The sequence below is a fragment of the Geotrypetes seraphini genome, chromosome 1 (assembly GCF_902459505.1).
Source record: "Geotrypetes seraphini chromosome 1, aGeoSer1.1, whole genome shotgun sequence".
In the NCBI taxonomy this organism is placed as follows: Eukaryota; Metazoa; Chordata; class Amphibia; order Gymnophiona; family Dermophiidae; genus Geotrypetes; species Geotrypetes seraphini.
Window position 1 is genome coordinate 317,417,004 of NC_047084.1, and position 19,677 is coordinate 317,436,680.

Consider the following 19,677-nt stretch of genomic DNA (forward strand, 5'->3'; position numbering starts at 1 on the left):
GTTCTGTTCTGCACCTGATGGAAGGAGCGTGCTGCCTGCCTATGTTAATCGGAGCTGCAAGCCTGGCACATTGAGTAACTTGGAATCACTGGCCACTGCAGCATAATCATTAGATCAGTGATTCCCAACCCTGTCCTGGAGGAACACCAGGCCAATCGGGTTTTCAGGCTAGCCCTAATGAATATGCATGAGAGAGATTTGCATATGATGGAAGTGATAGGCATGCAAATTTGCTTCATGCATATTCATTAGGGCTAGCCTGAAAACCCAATTGGCCTGGTGTTCCTCCAGGACAGGGTTGGGAACCACTGCATTAGATAAACAACTCGTGACCCTATGTTAACTTTCAGAGCTGCCAAGTTACCCAGTTCCAGGAAGGAGCTTCTTGGCTAGTCCTGGTTTTAAACTTCCACCCCAAATCAATGTGCTGGTGGCTGTCTCCGATTCTACCCACTGAAACCGGTGCTGCAGGTTCCATAATGCACCAAGATGGAATTGTCTGAAATCCAGAAATGGCCTAAAATCTTCCTGTTCATCTGGTTCCTTCTTTCTCGTCCTGGTTTGCAGCTGAGATTGTTCTCTTTTACAGCTTCTTCCATGCTAAACTTTAGGACAAGCAGGCTATTTGTGACTAGTGTGTGGCTGCAGCTAAACCAGGGATCTCTCAAAGTCCCTCCTTGAGGGCCGCAATCCAGTCGGGTTTTCAGGATTTCCCCAATGAATATGCATTGAAAGCAGTGCATGCAAATAGATCTTATGCATATTCATTGAGGAAATCCTGAAAACCCAACTGGATTGCAGCCCTCAAGGAGGGACTTTGAGACCCCTGAACTAAACTCACCGAACAGGATTTACTCTCCTCATACTATGGGCTACATCAAACATGGGCAACTCCAGTCCTCGAGGGCCGGAATCCAATCGGGTTTTCATTTTCTGTTACCTTCTATTCTGTATGTTTCAAGTATTTGTTATGGTAAAGAAATCCCAAAATCTGCCATTAAATCCTCTCCACTAACCCTTCTACGCTGCTTCAGATGTAGCAGTGCATTTCTCATTTTGTGTGTATTAAAATCCCATGTTTTCTTCTGTATATTGTGACAGAATAGCTAATGGACTTTTTACCATCCCTTTTTAATATATTGTGTGGTCATGTGTACCGCGAGAGGTACTTTCTGTGCTGAACCCCTTTCAACATTGTGCAACCAGGATCATGCATGGCACACCTCCCGGGTACCATGCTTTTCTGCTTGTGGTAGCTTTCTGCATCAGCCTCTGAGTACTTCACCACTCAGGGGCTGTGTTGGCCTCTGCGTTGGCCACTGTTTTCATTTCTTTTAAAGCTCACAACTGCTGCAATGGGAAGGAGCTACTGGACAGGAGAGGTCTGAAGGAAGGGGCGGGGCAATAATGAATGATACTGGACAGGAAATGAAGGGAGGGAGGAGAAGCTGGACCATGTGGGGAAGGAAAGGGAGTTGGAGGCACTCTGCCCAACATGAGTATGTCCCCTATTCTAGGATCCATATCTGATTTTGGAGCCTTTTGTCCTCTAACCCATAGTATTTTAATTTCTCCTGGATTGATTTTGAGGTGATTTTATTCCATCCACCTCTGCATTGTTATGAAACAGGAGTCAAGTCATTGAAAAGCTCATTCCAGCAAGTCCATTACTGGAATAATTATTTGAATGCCATCTGCCTACAAATAATAGGTTTAGACCAGTCCTCTCACCCAGTAAATGAAGACAAGATTTTGAATAAAATGGGAGACAACAAGAATCCCAGTGGAATCCCACATTCCATGTATTTACACTACAGAGCCGTGCAAAAGTTTTGCATCACCTCCGAGTAATACATTGTTCCGTCTTTCTTGCTGGATCACAGCAATATTTCTGACACCTACTACTGAATATTATATACTGAAGTGCTCACAATTTTATGCTCTATCACCCTGCACATTTTAAATTGATTTAGGACTTCAGATTTAAGACTTGTAATGCATAAACTGCAAAATGTCAATATTTCGCATCAAAACCGGATCAAAACGGTCCAATCAGATCACTCCATTTTCAACCAATGGCGTTTGTTTTGAGGAACCAATCACAGCGCAGCATTCACACACATATATATGGCGAAGAAGGAAAATCAGTTTCCATAACTGTTTGCTACTCCAGTGACAGCATAATCGCAACATGGGAAATAACAACAAAAGAAGAACGTGTGACAGTGGTTGTACTTAATGAAGAAGGCTATTCAAGCCAGCAAATTGCAGCCAGGGTGAAGTGCAAGTACAGTGATACGCTTGCTCAGTAAGAAAAAGGAGACAGGAAATGTGACCGACTACGCAAATCCACTGTGCGAGAGGACAGGGTTGTTTGCCAGATCTCAGTGGTAGATCACAAACTCCCCTCACCAGAATTGTCAACCAAGTGGCAGGAAATGTGTTCAGTGAACGTAAATGCCTCAACAGTACGTCGGCTGTGCCTGGAGTTTGGCTTACATGGCTGTAGATCAAGAAAGAAGACGTTGGTAACAGCGATACAAAGAAAGCGACGGGTTGAATGGGCCAGAAAGTGCCACATGTGGACTCCAGAGTTGTGGGAAAATGTTCTCTTCAGCGATGAGAGTACTTTCTGTGTGTTAGGAGGCCAGTGCAACACGTTTGTAAGATGATTTAAGAATGAGGCTTTCAAACCATAGTGCCTCGATTTGACTGTAAAGCACCCAACAAAAATCATGGTTTGGAGCTGTATGTCAGCCAATGGCATTGGATGCTTCCAGGTGATTGATGGCATGATGAATGCTGCCAAGTATCTCTCCACTTTGCAAAACGTAATGGTTCCGTCTGCAAGGAGTCTCTTCTAGAGTGACTTCCACTTCCAGGATGACAATGAACCCTGTCATCGGGCAAAGATGGTGATAAAGTGGATAAGATCGAGCCATATTCAGTGACTGGAATGGCCAGGGCATTTAACAGATCTCAATCCTATTGAGAATTTGTGGAATAATCTTGCTGTCAAGGTTCAGAAAACACTCAAAAACAAAGGTTGAATTGATCGAAGCACTGATTAATGCTTGGCTCCATGTTGTACAGCCAAATGAACTTCGAAAATTGGGTTCACTCCATGCCTCAACGCTGCAAGCTTGTTATCAAAGTTTCAAGTTCATTAAAAGATTTTTTTAAACCGCTTAATCAGGTTTCTAAGCGGTGTACAATGTAAAATTTACATAAAAACATATTAAAACTGGGGATACTAGATAAAATGTAGGTGTCTTAATAAAACACTAGTAAGACATATAGACCAACTTCAAACAATAGGAAAAAAGGGGAAGAACTACAATCGTAAAAGAGAAGTGAAACAAAAAGGGAAAACACAATAGGTTAGGGTAAAAAGTAATAATTTTAATTTTTGTCCTTAAGAGGACAGTTTTTGTCCAAAGGCATCCTGGAACAAGAATGTTTTTAATTTTGCTTTTAAACTGTTTTATTTTGGATTCATTGCGCAAATGGATTGGCAGCGAATTCCAGAGAGTAGGGGCAGTGACAGCAAAATTTTTGGAGCGCAACGTATTGATTAATTTTAAAGAAGGTATGACGAGAAGATTTTGAGTCATTGAACGAAGAGATTTTAAAGTATAATAAGGAATTAAAAGTCAGTTAATGAACTCTGGTTGATTGTTTAATTTTGTTGTAAATGTTAAAAGTAAGATTTTGTAACTTATTCTATGTTCGACTGGTAACCTATGTGCACTGATTAGAAGAGGTGAAACATGATCGTATTTCTTTGCGCCATAAATGATCTTAATAGCTGTGTTTTGTACAATTTGAAGCCGTCTAATTTCCTGGCCCGTACGTTATTAGAATAGCAGAAAACTAAACTAAACCTTAAGTTTAACTAAACCTTTTCAGGGCTACCTCCTCTTGAAGGGGGTAACAGTTAAAATACAAATAAACTTAGTACGTATTGAAATAACTAATGTAATCCATTTACGAAATATCAACATTTTTCGACATTCTGCAGTTTATGCATTACAAATCTTAAATCTGAAGTCTTAAATCAATTTAAAATGTGCAGGGTGATAGAGCATAAAATTATGAACACGTCAGTATATAATATGCAACAGAAGGCGTCAGAAATATTGCTGTGATCCAGCAAGACGGAACAATGTATTATTTGGAGGTGATGCAAAACTTTTGCACGGCTATGTATATTAGGATGTAGGGGTGGACCAAAGGATTCATCCTGCCCAGGGTGTGAGTTTTCCAGTGTTCAGTGACCTTGTACAGAGAGCAACCATTGTGCTTAAATCAAGACAGCAATGTTTATATTTAAATCTCTTTCTTTCTTTAGTTCCTTTACACGGCACTTGTCTAACAAAGCATGGTCATAGGGAGTCTCTGACAGAGTGAAACTGGAAAGTCTGTGAGGTAGAAAATCAGGGGCTGCGTAAAGTAATAATGCTGGGAAAGAGAGGTCTCGTTGAGGGAGCACACTGTGTCACTTTGGACAAGAGTCTGCAGGATTCTCTTTCCCTATGGAAGCACTACGAAGGCCACTCTGTATGGTGCAATTCCGTCTCGTGCCTTTCGGGACCATTTGAAAACCCTGGCATTTACCGAGCTCAGCTGGTTGTGCCCGTGCGCCAAAAAAGTGCCCAGGATCCCTAGAAAGCAGGAAGACATCAATCAGAGCTAGCGCAACTCCAATAGTATTTATAGCTTTGGCACAGTGCCCAGCTCTTTTTAAATAGCATGGGCATGGCATTAACCTCAGCCATGCGGTCAGACAGGAAACCAATCAGATCATCCAATGTGGACAGTTTTTGCAAGGCAACTCTTAATTCAAGGTTAGGGATCTTTTTACATACAACTCTAGAGCCGATTTCTTTGTATGTATCTTCAGTCTAGTTTAAACAGCTCTGTGCACATGGGCGCCAATTTGCTTGGAGATCAGACATTTCGTACCTGGAGTCCCCTGTATTTGCTGAGCTATATAAAACATGCCCTTCGAAAAAAGCCAACGAATAATCTAGAGAAAACAATAAAACCGCAATGATGCGTCACGGGTGAGCTTGTCCTTTAAAAGATTTTCTGAGACAGTCCTCTAAAGCAGTGGTTCCCAACTCTGTCCTGGGGGGGACCACCGGCCAGTTGGGTTTTCAAGATATCCCTAATGAATATGCATGAGAGAGATTTGCATATAATGGAAGTGACAGGTATGCAAATCTCTCTCATGCGTATTCATTAGGGATAACCTGAAAACCTGACTGGCTGGTGGTCCCACAGGACGGGGTTGGGAGCCACTGCTCTAAAGACATTGATTTGTATCCTCAGCATGTTAAAGGTTTAACTGAGTAGTAAGCGAGGAGCTATTTTGGGTGACACAGTGGCACTGAAAATAACTTTGTACTGTACACTTTCTCCAGCACTGACTCAACATGAGGCCTGTGAGAGCCAACAGGCCTTAGGAACTCTGTGACTGAGCCGCCTGTAAACACTTAAGCCACGTGTGCGGCATAGAAGGAAGGAAGGCAGCACAGTTACCACATCCACATCAACCTGGGAGTCCCTTCTCAAACTCAAAGTACCTAAATCTATTCAGGCAATCCCCTGCACCCTGGCAAAATAAGAAACACAAATTACTGGGGACTATTCTATTAATCAGGGGGACTTAAAGAATTGGCCTCCTCACTATTTGGGCTTGGTGGCCCGTTGATCTGGATCTCAGAAGTCATGATGGGTTTGAGAAGCTACATAATCAATATTTCCAAAGCGACTATAAAGAAAGATCACAGACGCCGTGTGTTTAGCGGGAAGCATGAAATCCTGAAATCATTTCATTTACCAGAAAGAGCCAAGTTCCAAAGCACTTGGTTAATAGAAATGCAAATTGTGGGTGGTCCATTGGATGCGAAAGGTGATTGTCTACTCTAATCCGGTGTTCGTGTTCCAGCCAGGGAAAAAATGCAGACAGAGTGCAGAAAAGGGAGGGGGAAGCATGACAAAAAGCCCAACAATAACAAAATACAGTGGCAGCCGTCCAGCAATGTAATTTAAAGGGCACTCCAAAATCACATTTGCTGTTGGCCTTTTCTGCGAGTATTAAAACACAACAAAACAGTTAAATATGTTACTGAGGTCTGCTGATCCTGTATTTCTCTAGCAATTTAGACCACAGGGCTGAAGGGAAAGCCAAGTTAAAAATAAAGCAAATACAGTACCTAATAATATGAGCAAAATCACACCTAAAACTTCACACAATTAGAACTTTTCCTTGTCTGCTTTCCAAATACCTTCATCTGCCTAGATGAATGAGCCTTTGAACTTGCTTTTAGAGGGTACGCAAGTGGCAACAATGCAGTGAACTGTTTGGGGACTGGTTGTGCCAGCCTTGTCCAGGAAACAAGGAGTGTTTTTACAGTTCAGCACGAGCTCTGTCACACTGTACAATGCTTGTCCTGCTTTGAATGCATTTTTCCAGTGCTGAATCATGCTAATGTTAGCAGTTTGAGGCTGTTCCAGCTTGTGGTAACTATACTGTACATGTCTAAAGGCTTTAGGATTCAGTTACGTGGGATGGAGTGCTGTTCCAATGCTTTGTGGGTGCAACAATAATCTCTTTTGACTCACCACTGATGACTGCCTTGTAAGCCGCAGAGCTGAATATTATCTCAACCTGACATGAAGGAAGCTCCCACTGAATAAGGCTGCAGACTTTCTGGACCAGGCATGCTCTTGATTTACAGTGGTGCACAGTAAGTGTAGACTGTCGGGACCTGGGATGTGCAGCTGCCCCATCTGACTGCATTTTCACTTGATCCCTTGGCAACGTGAGGATTCCTGAGTTGCTCTGTTTGTAAATAGTGAGCGTAGCCATATATACGCAAGCCATTTGCCAGCCATAAACTTTACGACTGCAGAAGACATGCCTATGCATCTGTACTTGCACTTTAATGAAGCTTTCACTGATAGGAATTAGATGGGTTTATTTTATTTTAACCATTTGTAACCTGCTCTGTCTAAGCAAAATAACATACAATCAAGTGGAGGAGAACAGACAATAAAATGAAAGTAATATGAGCATATTCAGTTGGAAATTGGACATGAGAACGTAAAGTCCACAATAGGAGTTGTTGCACTGAGTTAGTGACTCTGAATTAGGTTGCATCACAGTGGCACAACCAAACTTGTTTTTTGGGGGTTAGGAGGAGGAAGGGACCCAAATGTAACATTTGATTTGATTGATTTTAAATAAAAATAAACATGGGAGATTCTAGACATAGCCGTCTTAATCATAGTAGTTGTAATCTTTTTTTACCACCGCCCCAGACCCACATCTCAATTTCTCTTATGTCCTCACTCCTGCAGCCCAGTTGCTCACTTTTTCATCTCTATTCCAATCCTCACCCTTCGCTCATTCACAGTACATGACTAAATCCAGAAATGGATCTGAAATGTAATAAATATTTGAAAAGATATATCCTTCATTTATAAAGCTAAAAATTGAAGTGTGAAGTTTAAACGTGTACTTTGTCTTTGCTTATAACCTTACATTGTTCCCTTAAAATGGTTTGAAATGTTTTATATCAGTGGTCACAAACTTGCGGCCCACCAGGTACTATTTTGAGGCCCTCGGTATGTTTATCATAATCACAAAAGTAAAATAAAAGTTTCTTGATCATATGTTTCTTTAGCTATAAATGACAATATTATTATTAAGACTTAGCCAAAAGGAAAGATTTATAAACTATAGAGAGTTTTACCTCATGCAAAATTGTCATTTCTTTACTAAGACATTAACTATTTTTTCTGCGGCCCTCCGAGTACCGACAAATCCAAAATGTGGCCCTGCAAAGGGTTTGAGTTTGAGACCACTGTCCCATATGGTGTGCAGCAAGAGAACTGACCTGCACCAGGGTGCTTGGAAAACTCTTGAACTGTGAAACAGTCTTTCAAATTCCCTCCAGTAATGGAGGCCAATGCATTCCAAATACAAGAACTGTATTTCAAAAGTATAGAATGGCTTTGAGTTGGAAAGGGGTAAAATGCGGACCTCACAGACCTCGCGGATCTAAACCCGTACGGCCTTAAAAATCTGAGGTCCGTGTCGGTCCGTGTCCGTGGCGCTTGTAGCTCCAGCACTAGTCTCTGGCTCTGACAGACCTGGAAGAGATTTTTAGCGCTGACGGATCCTAACACTTTTCCCTCCCTATGCTGAGACGTATCCGTCAGTGCAAAAATCTCATCAAGGTCTGATCAGCAACAGCAACTACAAGCGCCACGGACACGGACCTCAGATTTTTAAGGCCGTACGGGTTTAGATCCGCGAGGTCCGTGAGGTCCGCATTTTACCCCTTCCCCTTTGAGTTCAAGCTTGATCTGCTCTTTTGAGTAGTTCACAAAGACCAAGGTGCAAAAATCACGGTTGATGGAGAGCGTTTCCAAGGATGAATTTAGGGCTCCTTTTACTAAGCCGCGTTAGGGCTTTGACACGCGTACTACACGCGCATTATATTGCCGCGTGCGCTAGACCTTAACGCCAGCATTGAGCTGGCATTAGTTCTAGAAGTTTCCTGCGTTAGCCCACCTTAGTAAAAGGAGCCCTTAGTTTCATTCACTTCAACAAGGTTCTGTAGGACTTGGGATTTATGGTTTGGATGAACAAAGAAATCACAACAAAGCAGCTTCTTTCTTTCCTACAGCACAGAAGTAAAACATCAATTGCAGAGGCAAAATCTTTTGTAATATTAATACATTTCAGTGTTAGTATGTTTTAAGAAGCAGTAGTGAAAATATTTAAGTTGTAAGGTTTGTACAATAGGATATGGCCTTTCATTGCCAGTTAGCTAAAACAACAGCCTCCATGAAAAGGAGAACTATTCATTTTCAAAGGAACGTCACAGTTTAAGCTAAGGCTGGAGTCTCTACAATTTACTTAAAGCTATTCACTCAAAGCAAACTCTTTCCAAGTTTGGGCCTAGTCAACATACCAGTAAACATGATCATAACACTAAAGTACACTCAGCAAGCTTTGCTTAAGCCAAACTGAGAAAAAAAAAATTATTGATAAAAATTAAACATGACAAAGAACCAATTTATTTGAGGGAGGGGGGGGATTACCCAACTGATCTCATAACTGTAAAAGAAAAACACACGCACACACACAGTCGTAATCCAGCGAGCAAGGATACTCCTGAAACTTTGTACTGGCTGTTACATAATAGCTGACATGAATCCTCTGATTGTGTTTATAAACACTGTGGCCATGTGCGCACAACCACATGGAGAGGCGTTCTCTTAACCTAAAACTCCATTGGTAACCCCTGGCACCAATACTGCTTCTGCAAAGCCAAGTCCTTTCCCACATCATTTGACTTTCTAGTATCTTAGGCCAGGATTTTAAACACAAGGAATGGAAACCTGTGGGTTTAATACTCTGATATATTAGGATAGCGAGTCTGAGGCTTGACCAACAGTGCAGCATACCAGCAGCCAAGATGTTCTGCCTAGCACTGCAAAATGAGTTTTGTCAATCGGTGGAAGGTTAAATCTTTTGACTGCGGTAAATTATTATTAGATACATTTTCAATTGTCTCGCTTTCATCCTTGAAATTAACCCGTTTGACTTTTTCTTCAACCCAACCTCATCTTAAAAATCGCAAACCAGAATGTGGCCTGTTCGCCTAAAGGGCAGGTTCGCTGTTTCTATTTGAGTCCACGAAACTTAAAAGACAAAGGCCATTTAAGTAGGGTTATTGTATGGCTCCAGAAAAAGAAGGACGAATTGAGACATCCGGGTTTCACTTCAACTGAAGGTAATGGAAGTAAGGAAGACAGGCTGAGGCATCTGGGTTTTACTTTCGTTGAAAGCAACGGAAGTAAAATCCAGATGTCTCAATCCATCCTCCTTTTTTCTGGAGCCATATGGTAACCCTACATTTTTTTTTTTCAAATAATTCCACATATATTACTATCATCCCCCTATTACCACCCCGACTCTAGAATGAAAGGTGACATCAATTACCAAATACATTGAAGAGATCCTTTTACAAAGCCATGGTAGCGATTCTCCCATGGCAAATGCACCAAAGCCCCTTCCTATGGGGATAATCGCTGTTGCGGCTTTGTAAAAGGGGCCCTATGTGTGCTGAGCAAACAAATATGTGCTTTGAAAACGAGAAGTAATCAGAGCTAGAGCAGGCCAGCGATTAATATTCTTGTAAACTCACTGAAGTACATCGTAACTACTAGAAAGCAAGCTTGATGCTCTGTTTGCCCATTTTGTGTTCGTACTCTGGTAAAAAAAACAACAACACAATCAGAGACCTGTGGTTCAGTAGATTAAAAAAAATCACTGAGGAAGTGTAAAGTGCCTTCCATGCAGGCCTGCAAATGAAATGCCCAGTAGGCTTTTCAACAGTATCATAAGCGCTGCTCTGGGATTGCCTTGAAACCGAGACCCAGTGCTAAGCGAGTGGTGAAATCACTTGTGGTTGCCTTTTCCAGTGCAGCATGTGAGACTAACCACCAACATCCCTAGAAACTTGGCAAGTTCTGCCTGCTACTGGAAAGCTCCAATTGTCAAATTGGCCGGTTTCACGCTTAGGATATGCTACTGGCTTCATGGCTACACTCATACAGCCTGGACAACAAACAGGTCCAATACTCTACTCTACTACGATAAAGATGCACATCTACTAATGATCACTTGTGGCCTTCTCAAAATTAAAAAAGCGCCTAAAACGAATGAATATGCCCGGTACCAGCTCAGCCATACTTTTGTTCTAATTAGAATCCCCCAGATTTCCAAAAAGACACAGATAGCAAAAATAATGATCAACAACATGATTAGACATAAGAATAACTATACTGGGTTAGACCGATGGTCCTTCTAGCTCAGTATCCTGCTTCCAACATTGACCAATCCAGGTCACAAGTACCTGGCAGAAACCCAGAGAACAACAAGATTTTATGATACCAACTCCAGAAATAAGTAGCAGCTTTCCCCGTGACTATCAATGGTGACAAGCAAATTAATTTTAACAAATTTATTACCGAATACACCCCAGTAAAATTACCTTGAAAATGCTTCCGTCATAATGCCGTCAGTGTTGACATGCCAGAGTACAGGACCATGTGCACTGTGCCAAAACTATGCCAGCCATATTATCTTACCAACTCTTATTTATAGATTTCAATTACTAGAGAAACATTTTATAGTTTAAATTTATAAAAAGAGTTGGTGATAATAAGAATTTTCTTATATATAGGCCTACATCAATAGAAACATTGGGAATCTATGTCACTGCTGCTTCAAAATTAACACTATTCATGACCGCCTCAAGCTGTGGAGATTTTGGGCCAGGGGTAGGGAATTACGGTCCTCGAGAGCCGTATTCCAGTCGGGTTTTCAGGATTTCCCCAATGAATATGCATGAGATCTATTTGCATACACTGCTTTCAATGCATGTTCATTGGGGAAATTCTGAAAACCCTGACTGGAATACGGCTCTTGAGGACCAGAGTTCTCTACCCCCTGTTTTAGGCTATGCACAATGAATATGTATGAAACAGATTTGCATACAGTGGAGATTTGCCACTGTCTACCATGCTTCAATCTCTCACGCCATGTCTGCCACATAGTGTTTGCTGTTCCATGTCTTCTATGCCAGTGGTTCCCAACCCTGTCCTGGAGGACCACCAGGCCAGTCGGGTTTTCGGGACAGCCCTAATGAATATGCATGAGAGAGATTTGCATATAATGGAGGTGACAGACATGCAAATCTGCCCCATGCATATTCATTAGGGCTATCCCTAAAACCCGACTGGCCTGGTGGTCCTCCAGGACAGGGTTGGGAATCTCTGGTCTATGCTGTTTCATCGCACACTTTTGCCAAGTCATGTTATACTCTGTTACCCATGCTTTTAAAACTAGGCTCACTATACTATTTCTCACCATACCATGTTTGCCAAACTATATTTTACCATACTTAACTATGTTTTACATATTACGTTTTGCCATGCTTTGTTAACTATGTTTTTGCCATCCTTGTCAAGCAATGTTTGCCATGCTGTCTCCTACCATACTATGTCTGAGAGTGTGGCACAGGGGTTGGAACCGCAGTCTCGGCACCCTGAGGTTGTGGGTTCTGACACGCGCTGCTCCTTGCGACCCTGGGCTGGTCACTTGATCCCCCAATGCCCCAGGTGTTTTACATAGAATGAGAGCCCACCGGCACAGGCAGGGAAAAATGCTTGAATACCTGAATTAATTCATGTAAAGTGTTCTAAGTTATAGAAATTTGATTAAATAAATCAATCTCTGGCATGCCTCCTCATTCCAAATAATTTGGGGGGGAAAGCATAGTAGATCAGAACCTTCCTACACAAACATTTAAGTCCAGCTAAGTATCCTTAGTACTAACAGTCAAATGTGTGCAAAATGTGCTAATACATTCCCATTGATTCCCCAATGGCAATGCTAATGCACATGTAAAGGCCAAAAAATAGAAAGATCTGTATTAATGCTGAATGTACTAGTGGGTTAATACAGACCATAGGGCAGGAAAGTAACTATATCTCCTGACACATAGTTAACTCCCTCCTTTACAAAGCCGCGCTAGTGTTTTTAGCGCTGGCTGCGGCGGTAACAGCTCGGATGCTCATAGGAATTCTATGAGCGTCAGAGCGGTTACCACGGCGGCCGGTGCTAAAAACGCTAGCACGGCTTTGTAAAGGCGGGGGTAAATGAGCAGCATCAGATACTCTCTTCCCAGACACAATTATGGGACGCTTAGAAACAGAAAGTGGGGCTCTTCACTATAACCACCTCCCTTCAGTGCGGTAGGCCTGTAATGCAACAATCCTGACACCACCCCCACCCACATTTTGAAATGGGCTTCTGGGCCTTATAAAATGCACGCACACATCATTTATTTATTTATTTATTCAATTTTCTATACTGTTCTCCCAGGGGAGCTCAGAACGGTTTACATGGATTTATTCAGGTACTCAAGCATTTTTCCCTGTCTGTTCCGGTGGCCTCACAATCTAATATACCTGGGGCAATGGGGGACCAAGTGACTTGCCCAGGGTCACAAGGAGCAGTGTGGGTTTGTATCCCCAACCTCAGGGTGCCGAGGCTGTAGCTCTAAACTCTGCGTCACACTCCCAGACATAGTATGGTAGGAGATAGAAACATGATGGCAGATAAAGGCCAAATGGCCCATCTAGTCTGCCCACCCGCAGTAACCTATATCTGACAGAGATGGCAAAACACAGTTAACAAAGCATGGTAAAACATAATATGACAAAACGTGGTATGGCGAGACATAGCATGGCAAATATAGTATGACATGATTTGGCAAAAATGGTAAGGCAAGTGCGCATGACGCAAAATAGCAGGGAAGACATGGAGTGGCAAACTTTGTGTGGTCAATGTGGCATGAGAGATTGTAGCATGACAAACATGGTCTGGCAAAACATAGCACAGCAAACATAGTATTATAAAGCATAGTTTCAACAGCCATTTTGGATTTGAAGGCTAGTTTCAGCAAGCAGTATATCTGAGATATCAGGACTTAAGATCTGAAGTACCTCTGGCAGTGACAATAAAACCATCAAGCAATTCACAAGACCATGCCCGTTTATTGCTGGCTAATGAAGCTTATTTACTTCTGGGCACCTCCTGTAGACAGGAGACATGCACACCTTATGCCTGTTTTACAAAGGCAACTTACGTTAGTCATTGCTTGTAAGAAATTATATCCCAGAAAGCCGACCTGTGCATTTATGGCCGCTCTTGGGACCACACAAATTTCCAGGTAAAGTTTGCATACTTATGTGTAGGGTTTATAAAACATGGGCCTGGTTTTATATTCAACCAATTACATTTGAAATGGTCATCCTGCTGAGCCATGAAGGAACAGCTATTACTGACCAGCTGGGACCTGCACTGTCCCCAGGGAAATAAGGAAAGTGCCACTTAAGTACTGATATTAAGTTATGAAGGAAGTTCTTTATAAAGTGGCAATGGCCTCACTTGGGGCCCCGAGGGACAAGAAAAGTGCGAAGACGGATCCTAAATGATCTCTTTGCGGCTCTAGTGCATGAGGCATGGACACTGAACACGTTCACATTCATTTATAATTATATAAGGAGCTTTGAGCTCTAAGTTGTTGGGGTTTTTTTTGCAAAAGTTTATTCCTTATGTTTTGAGTGCCTGATTTTATATAACACACCTAAAAAGCTGGCGCTGACCAGTGTGGCACTAAGTGCGATTTTATAAAAGTTATGCACAGCTTATAGAATCACACAGCGCTGGCGATGCGTCAGCTAAGAACTTGTGCATAACTTAAAAGAATGCCCGCAACCCAGCCCTAACCATGCCCCCTTTTAGATTCACTCATTGGATATTGTGCTATGCGCCTACCATGCTAATTATCCCCAATTAATGCCAATCAGGAGGTGTTAATTGCCAATTATCAATGTTGATTAAGCCAACTCATCAATTAAGTTGCACAACTGCAAGTATCATATACAGAATTAGGGGGTTTATGCATAAGTGCAAACCTACCCCTATTTCCCCCACCCCCCATCTCTGATTAAATTACATGAGGACAGGATGAATAAATTTACATGTATAAACCATAGACTGTTTTACTAGTGGTTTTTAGACTATGATAGGCATCTTAGCAGTTAACATATTAGTGCCCTTTAATGAATTCCCTCCTAAATGCCTTATAAAATTGCCTCCTAAGTGTTACGAGAGTATTTCCAGACTTTTAGCCACAGGTTCAGCAAGTCATGTGCAACTGCTACGTAATACTCTTCTCTCCTTTTCTTGTGATCTTTGGGTCAGATATTCAAAAACAATGACTTCCGCTCTTGAGATAAGTGCTCTATCTGAGCTCTATCCCTGAATCGTGAGTGACAGCATCCATTCGAGAGCCAGCCTGCAGTGGTCAGTGTTTTGTTGTTTTTTTTTAAAACACCCATCACCATGGGCTGAATTAGACCTGAATATTCAGTGCTGCCTCTAATCTGGGTATCAGCACTGAATATTTGGGGCTTTGGTGACTGCCATAAATTTTCCTGGTCCAGATGATATTCAGTGCTGGGACCTGCATAATTCATTCGACACAGTTAGGTGAGCCACCTTGACACTGTAGAATGTCACTGAATATTTGCTCCTGACCTACATAACCATGCCCCTCTTGCTTCGTTAAATAGCATCAAATATCAACAATGATATGGATAGTGCCATGGAAAATTCTTGTAGAGTGTCTCACTATTATCTCCCTAATTCTATAAACTTACAATTTGACACCTAAGGCGGACTTTTTTTTTTTTTCGGGTGACCATTTTTGCGTGCTATTTATAGAATTCCCCCAAGCGTTATTCTATAAAGGGTGTGTGCTCTTTATAGAAGTTTGCATAGTGCTGATTCCTGTGCCTAACTTTGGATGCCAGTCTTACACCTGTTGAATCCCATAAGAACATAAGAATTGCCGCTGCTGGGTCAGACCAATGGTCCATCATGCCCAACAGTCCGCTCACGTGGCAACCCTCTGGTCAAAGACCAGCGCTCTAACTGAGACTAGCCCTACCAGCGTACGCTCTTGTTCACCAGGAACTTGTCTAACTTAGTCTTGAATCCCTGGAGGGTATTTTCCCCTATGACAGACTGCGGAAGAGCGTTCCAGTTTTCCACCACTCTCTGGGTGAAGAAGAACTTCCTTACGTTCGTATGGAATCTATCCCCTTTCAAATTTAGAATGCCCTCTCGTTCTCCCTACCTTGGAGACGGTTAACAACCTGTCCTTATCTACTAAGTCTATCCCCTTCAGTACCTTGAATGTTTCAATCCCGATGTAAATGCTGGTGCCCCAGTTAGGCACAGTTAGGCAGTATTCTGTAATTTCATGCACAGCTTTTCAGAGTGCCTTGACCTGCTATACCCCCTTTGGAGCTACTTGAGTTAGGAACCGTGCCTTATAGAATAGTGTACAGCCAGACAGGTGTGCAAATTTTAATGTGTGCCAATGAACTTCCATAATTGGTTGTTAGCACCAATTATTGATAGTTAAAGAATCGTTACTCAATTAAGTTGCACATGCATCTTGGGTGTGCACACAGTTTTGGGTGTGCAAATCTGGGTGCCATATAGAATGCGAGGGTTCCTGCACAAAATTGTGTGTGTAAGTTTTAGAATACTTAATTGCTAAATTTGGAGCTCTCTGCACAACTTAATTGCTAAATTTGGAGCTCTCTGCATCCTACTAGGTTGAACAATATTCTCTTAGTTCATTATACTGATCCTTTTGCTCCTCATAGATCCTCCCTTCAGCCAGCACTAAATAAGATCTCTGAATGGCCATCTGACAAACTTCTCGCTCTAAAGCACTCCAAGAAAGTCGGCCGCTGGATCATTGACTATCTCCATCCCAACTATAACACCATTTTTTTTGTTGTTGTTGTTGCGGTAGCTCTTTAATATTGGTCCTAATTTTAAACATCTTAGGATCATCATTGACAGCAACCTGACCTTTGAACCCCAGGTGACTGCTCTTTTGAAAAATGTTTTTAGGCATGGAGGCAGGAGAGATGTCTACTCACTTCTGTCTCCAGGCATTGTCATCTGCAAAACAGCAGCACCCTATCCTGTGCAGAGCGTTGGGGGATGCACAGGGCATGATCTGTCTGTCTCGTGTAAGGCATGCAGGTACAGGGGTTGGGGGGGGGGGGGTGGACTCCTGCTAGACTACCAGGGATTGTTTTTACAATTGAGGAGGGGAGGGGGTCTGGGTGAGTAACCACAAGGGCTTTTTTTAAAAAAATATATATAACAGTGTTCTCCCTAGCGTGTTCCAGCCGGGCGCATCGCCAAGCTACTTTAAGTGAGCGCCCGGCTGCCATTTTGCAGCTGCAGAGATCGCGCAGGACCGGTTCCGGGATCTGACATCGGACTCGCGACTCGGCAGTGGTTCACGCATGAATTGTCAAGCGCCTGCTTCTTCCGGTTTGCCTGCACCCCGTACTTGAAGGTGAACATACCTTTCCTGCCTGAACCACAACTTCAGCAGCATTTAATTCAGCACGCAAACTTCGGAAAACGCCTGTTCTTCCGCTCAGATCAGATCTAACTGAGCATGAGCAGAAGAATCAGCATTAGAGACCAAAGGATTTTCCACGAATCACGCCACTGCTCACGGTGGAGTATGGGCGGGGAAGGGGTAATTTGCATAGCGCGCCAAGGGGTTGTATTTCGATTAGTCCAACGCCTTAGCACGCTATGCAAATTACCCCTTCCCCGCCCCTACTCCTTCACCGTGAGCAAGAAAGGGTAATTTGCATAGTGTTTTAACATCGACCTATTAAAACATTTTCGCCCACGCTCCAAAGGTCCGCCCCTTCAGCGACCGAACTTTTGTTTCCCGCTGGTGCTGATTGACCAGGCAGAAAGTTTTGTGCGGGTTAGGTTGATGGTTCTAACTTCCCTCTGTGCTTTCAACAGGGTATTTTTGGAGAGAAAAAAAGTTGTAAGATCTTTGGAGCAGAGACTATTTTCTTACTTTTAACTCTGTGCAGCCTGCGTTGTCTGGTAGACCTATAGAAATATTTAATAGCAGTAGGTCCTCCAGAAAGGGGGAAAAAAAAGAGTCCGGGGCAGACTTGGCTGTGTTTTTCCCTCTTTGTGACTCTGTGCAGAGCTGCGTACATCTGAGAGCGCTATAGAAATATTTAATAGCAGTAGGTCCTCCAGAAAGGGGGGAAAAAAAGAGTCCGGGGCAGACTTGGCTGTGCTTTTCCCTCTTTGTGATTCTGCAGCGCTGCGTACATCTGAGAGCGCTATAGAAATATTTAATGGCAGTAGGTCCTCCAGAAAGAGGAAAAAAAGAGTCCAGGGCCAGACTTGGCTGTGCTTTTCCCTCTTTGTGACTCTGTGCAGAGCTGCGTACATCTGAGAACGCTATAGAAATATTTAATAGCAGTAGGTCCTCCAGAAAGGGGGAAAAAAAAGAGTCCAGGGCCACACTTGGCTGTGCCTTTCCCTCTTCTTTCATCACAGAGTGTTTGGGGCAGGTTAAGCCCAGATGAGCAAAAAATAAAAATCCTTGTAGCACTCACTGGTTCCTGTTAAAGTGACACATCTGCCATTCCTTTTTTTGTTCATATCTTGCCCTGCCGTAGTGTAAGTGTGCACTGAATAACCAATAGGCTTCCACGTTACCTCTCAAAAGTCTTATTCATAGGTACTTTTCATTTTACCAACATGAGTAAAAAAAGTGTTCAGAAAACAACACTGCTCAGTTATTTCAAAAAAGAGATGCCACAAACCAATGAAGGTGCAGCGTCAACTGCTGATGTGGCAATTTCAGACAAAAACATTGCAGAGGTTGGTCCATCAGGGGAAATCTTTTCAGCACACACTCTGCCAATTGATAAATCTAAGCACCGTTTATCCGGCATAAACAAACAATGGTTTAAAGAGTTTGATTGGCTAATGGTCAAAGAAAATGGTATGTGGTGCTCATTGTGCATGAAATATTCAAACAAACACCTCCCAAGGAGGGAGTTACCTTGGGTAAATGTGCCATGCACAAGAATTCGAAAAGAAAGATTGCTGGACCATGAAAAAAGTAAAACACACATTGAGTCTTCTGATCTTTTAGGAAAGCGTGTACTAGAGCAAACTGGAATCGGTCAAATTGAAAGATCTGTATCTATGTTAAATAACTTACAGAGAGATGCCTTTGTGTGAGCTTTAAGATCCATGTATTGGTTGGCAAAAAATGAGTTACCACATACAACGTTGTTTGAAAAGCTGTTGGAACACTGTAAAGAAATGGGTTGTTCCTTTTTACAACATCTCAATGTTTGTAAAAATGCACATTACACCTCAGAAAGAATAATGCAAGAGCTGCTGGATGTCTTAGCATCAGAAATAAAGTCTAACATACTGAAAAATATGCACGCTGAAAACTTTTTCAGTATTCTGTGTGATGAAACCACAGACATCTCAGTTGTAAAACAATTAAATTATTTACATTAAATATGTTTGCCAGGTCACTCAACAGGTCAAAATTAGTTTTGTATCAACCCGCAATATGAGTGATGGCAAAGCGGAGACTATAACCAACACACTGACTGAGACTATGGACATACTAGGCTTGAAAACTGCTAATCTGGTTGGACTAGGGTCAGATGGAACAGCTGTTATGATTGGGAAACAGAAAGGTGTGGCAAAACTGCTTAAAGATAAAACATCTGGACTCTTGGTCAACTGCCACTGTGTAAACCATCGATTGGCCCTTGCAAGTGCCCAAGCAGCAGCTGCCATACCTTATTTAACAAAACTGAAAGACATCTTAAGGCAGCTGTTCTATTTCTTCCAAAATTCTTCAGTTAGGATGGTTTAACAGAAATGCAAAATATTCTGAACAATCCCCAGATTAAGCTGAAAATGGCCAGTGACACTAGATGGCTGTCTCATGCCTCTGCAGTACAGTAACTACGACAGTGCATGATGAGTGTCATAGCTGCGCTGGAAAGAGAGGCCACTGAACGAAATGACATCACAGCTGAAGGATTAAGCAGATGTATTAAAACGTACAATTTTGTTTCCTCTCTGATGATGCTTGACCTTTGTTGTCCAACTTATCTAAGGCTTGGCAA

At 42.3% G+C, this 19,677-nt stretch overlaps 1 protein-coding gene across 2 annotated transcripts in view; it reads right to left on the reverse strand.

Moving 5' to 3' along the window:
* TET2 (tet methylcytosine dioxygenase 2) overlaps positions 1-19,677 on the reverse strand; it is a 202,318-nt gene that overhangs the window by 174,283 nt on the left and 8,358 nt on the right. The window contains exon 1 of one of the 2 annotated variants that reach the window (XM_033956768.1): positions 17,056-17,134. The exons of the other annotated variant lie outside the window; for it this stretch is intronic. The gene's annotated coding sequence lies outside the window, so the exon portion shown is untranslated. Of the gene's footprint in view, positions 1-17,055; positions 17,135-19,677 lie in introns of those variants that run through there. 2 annotated transcript variants of the gene reach the window in all.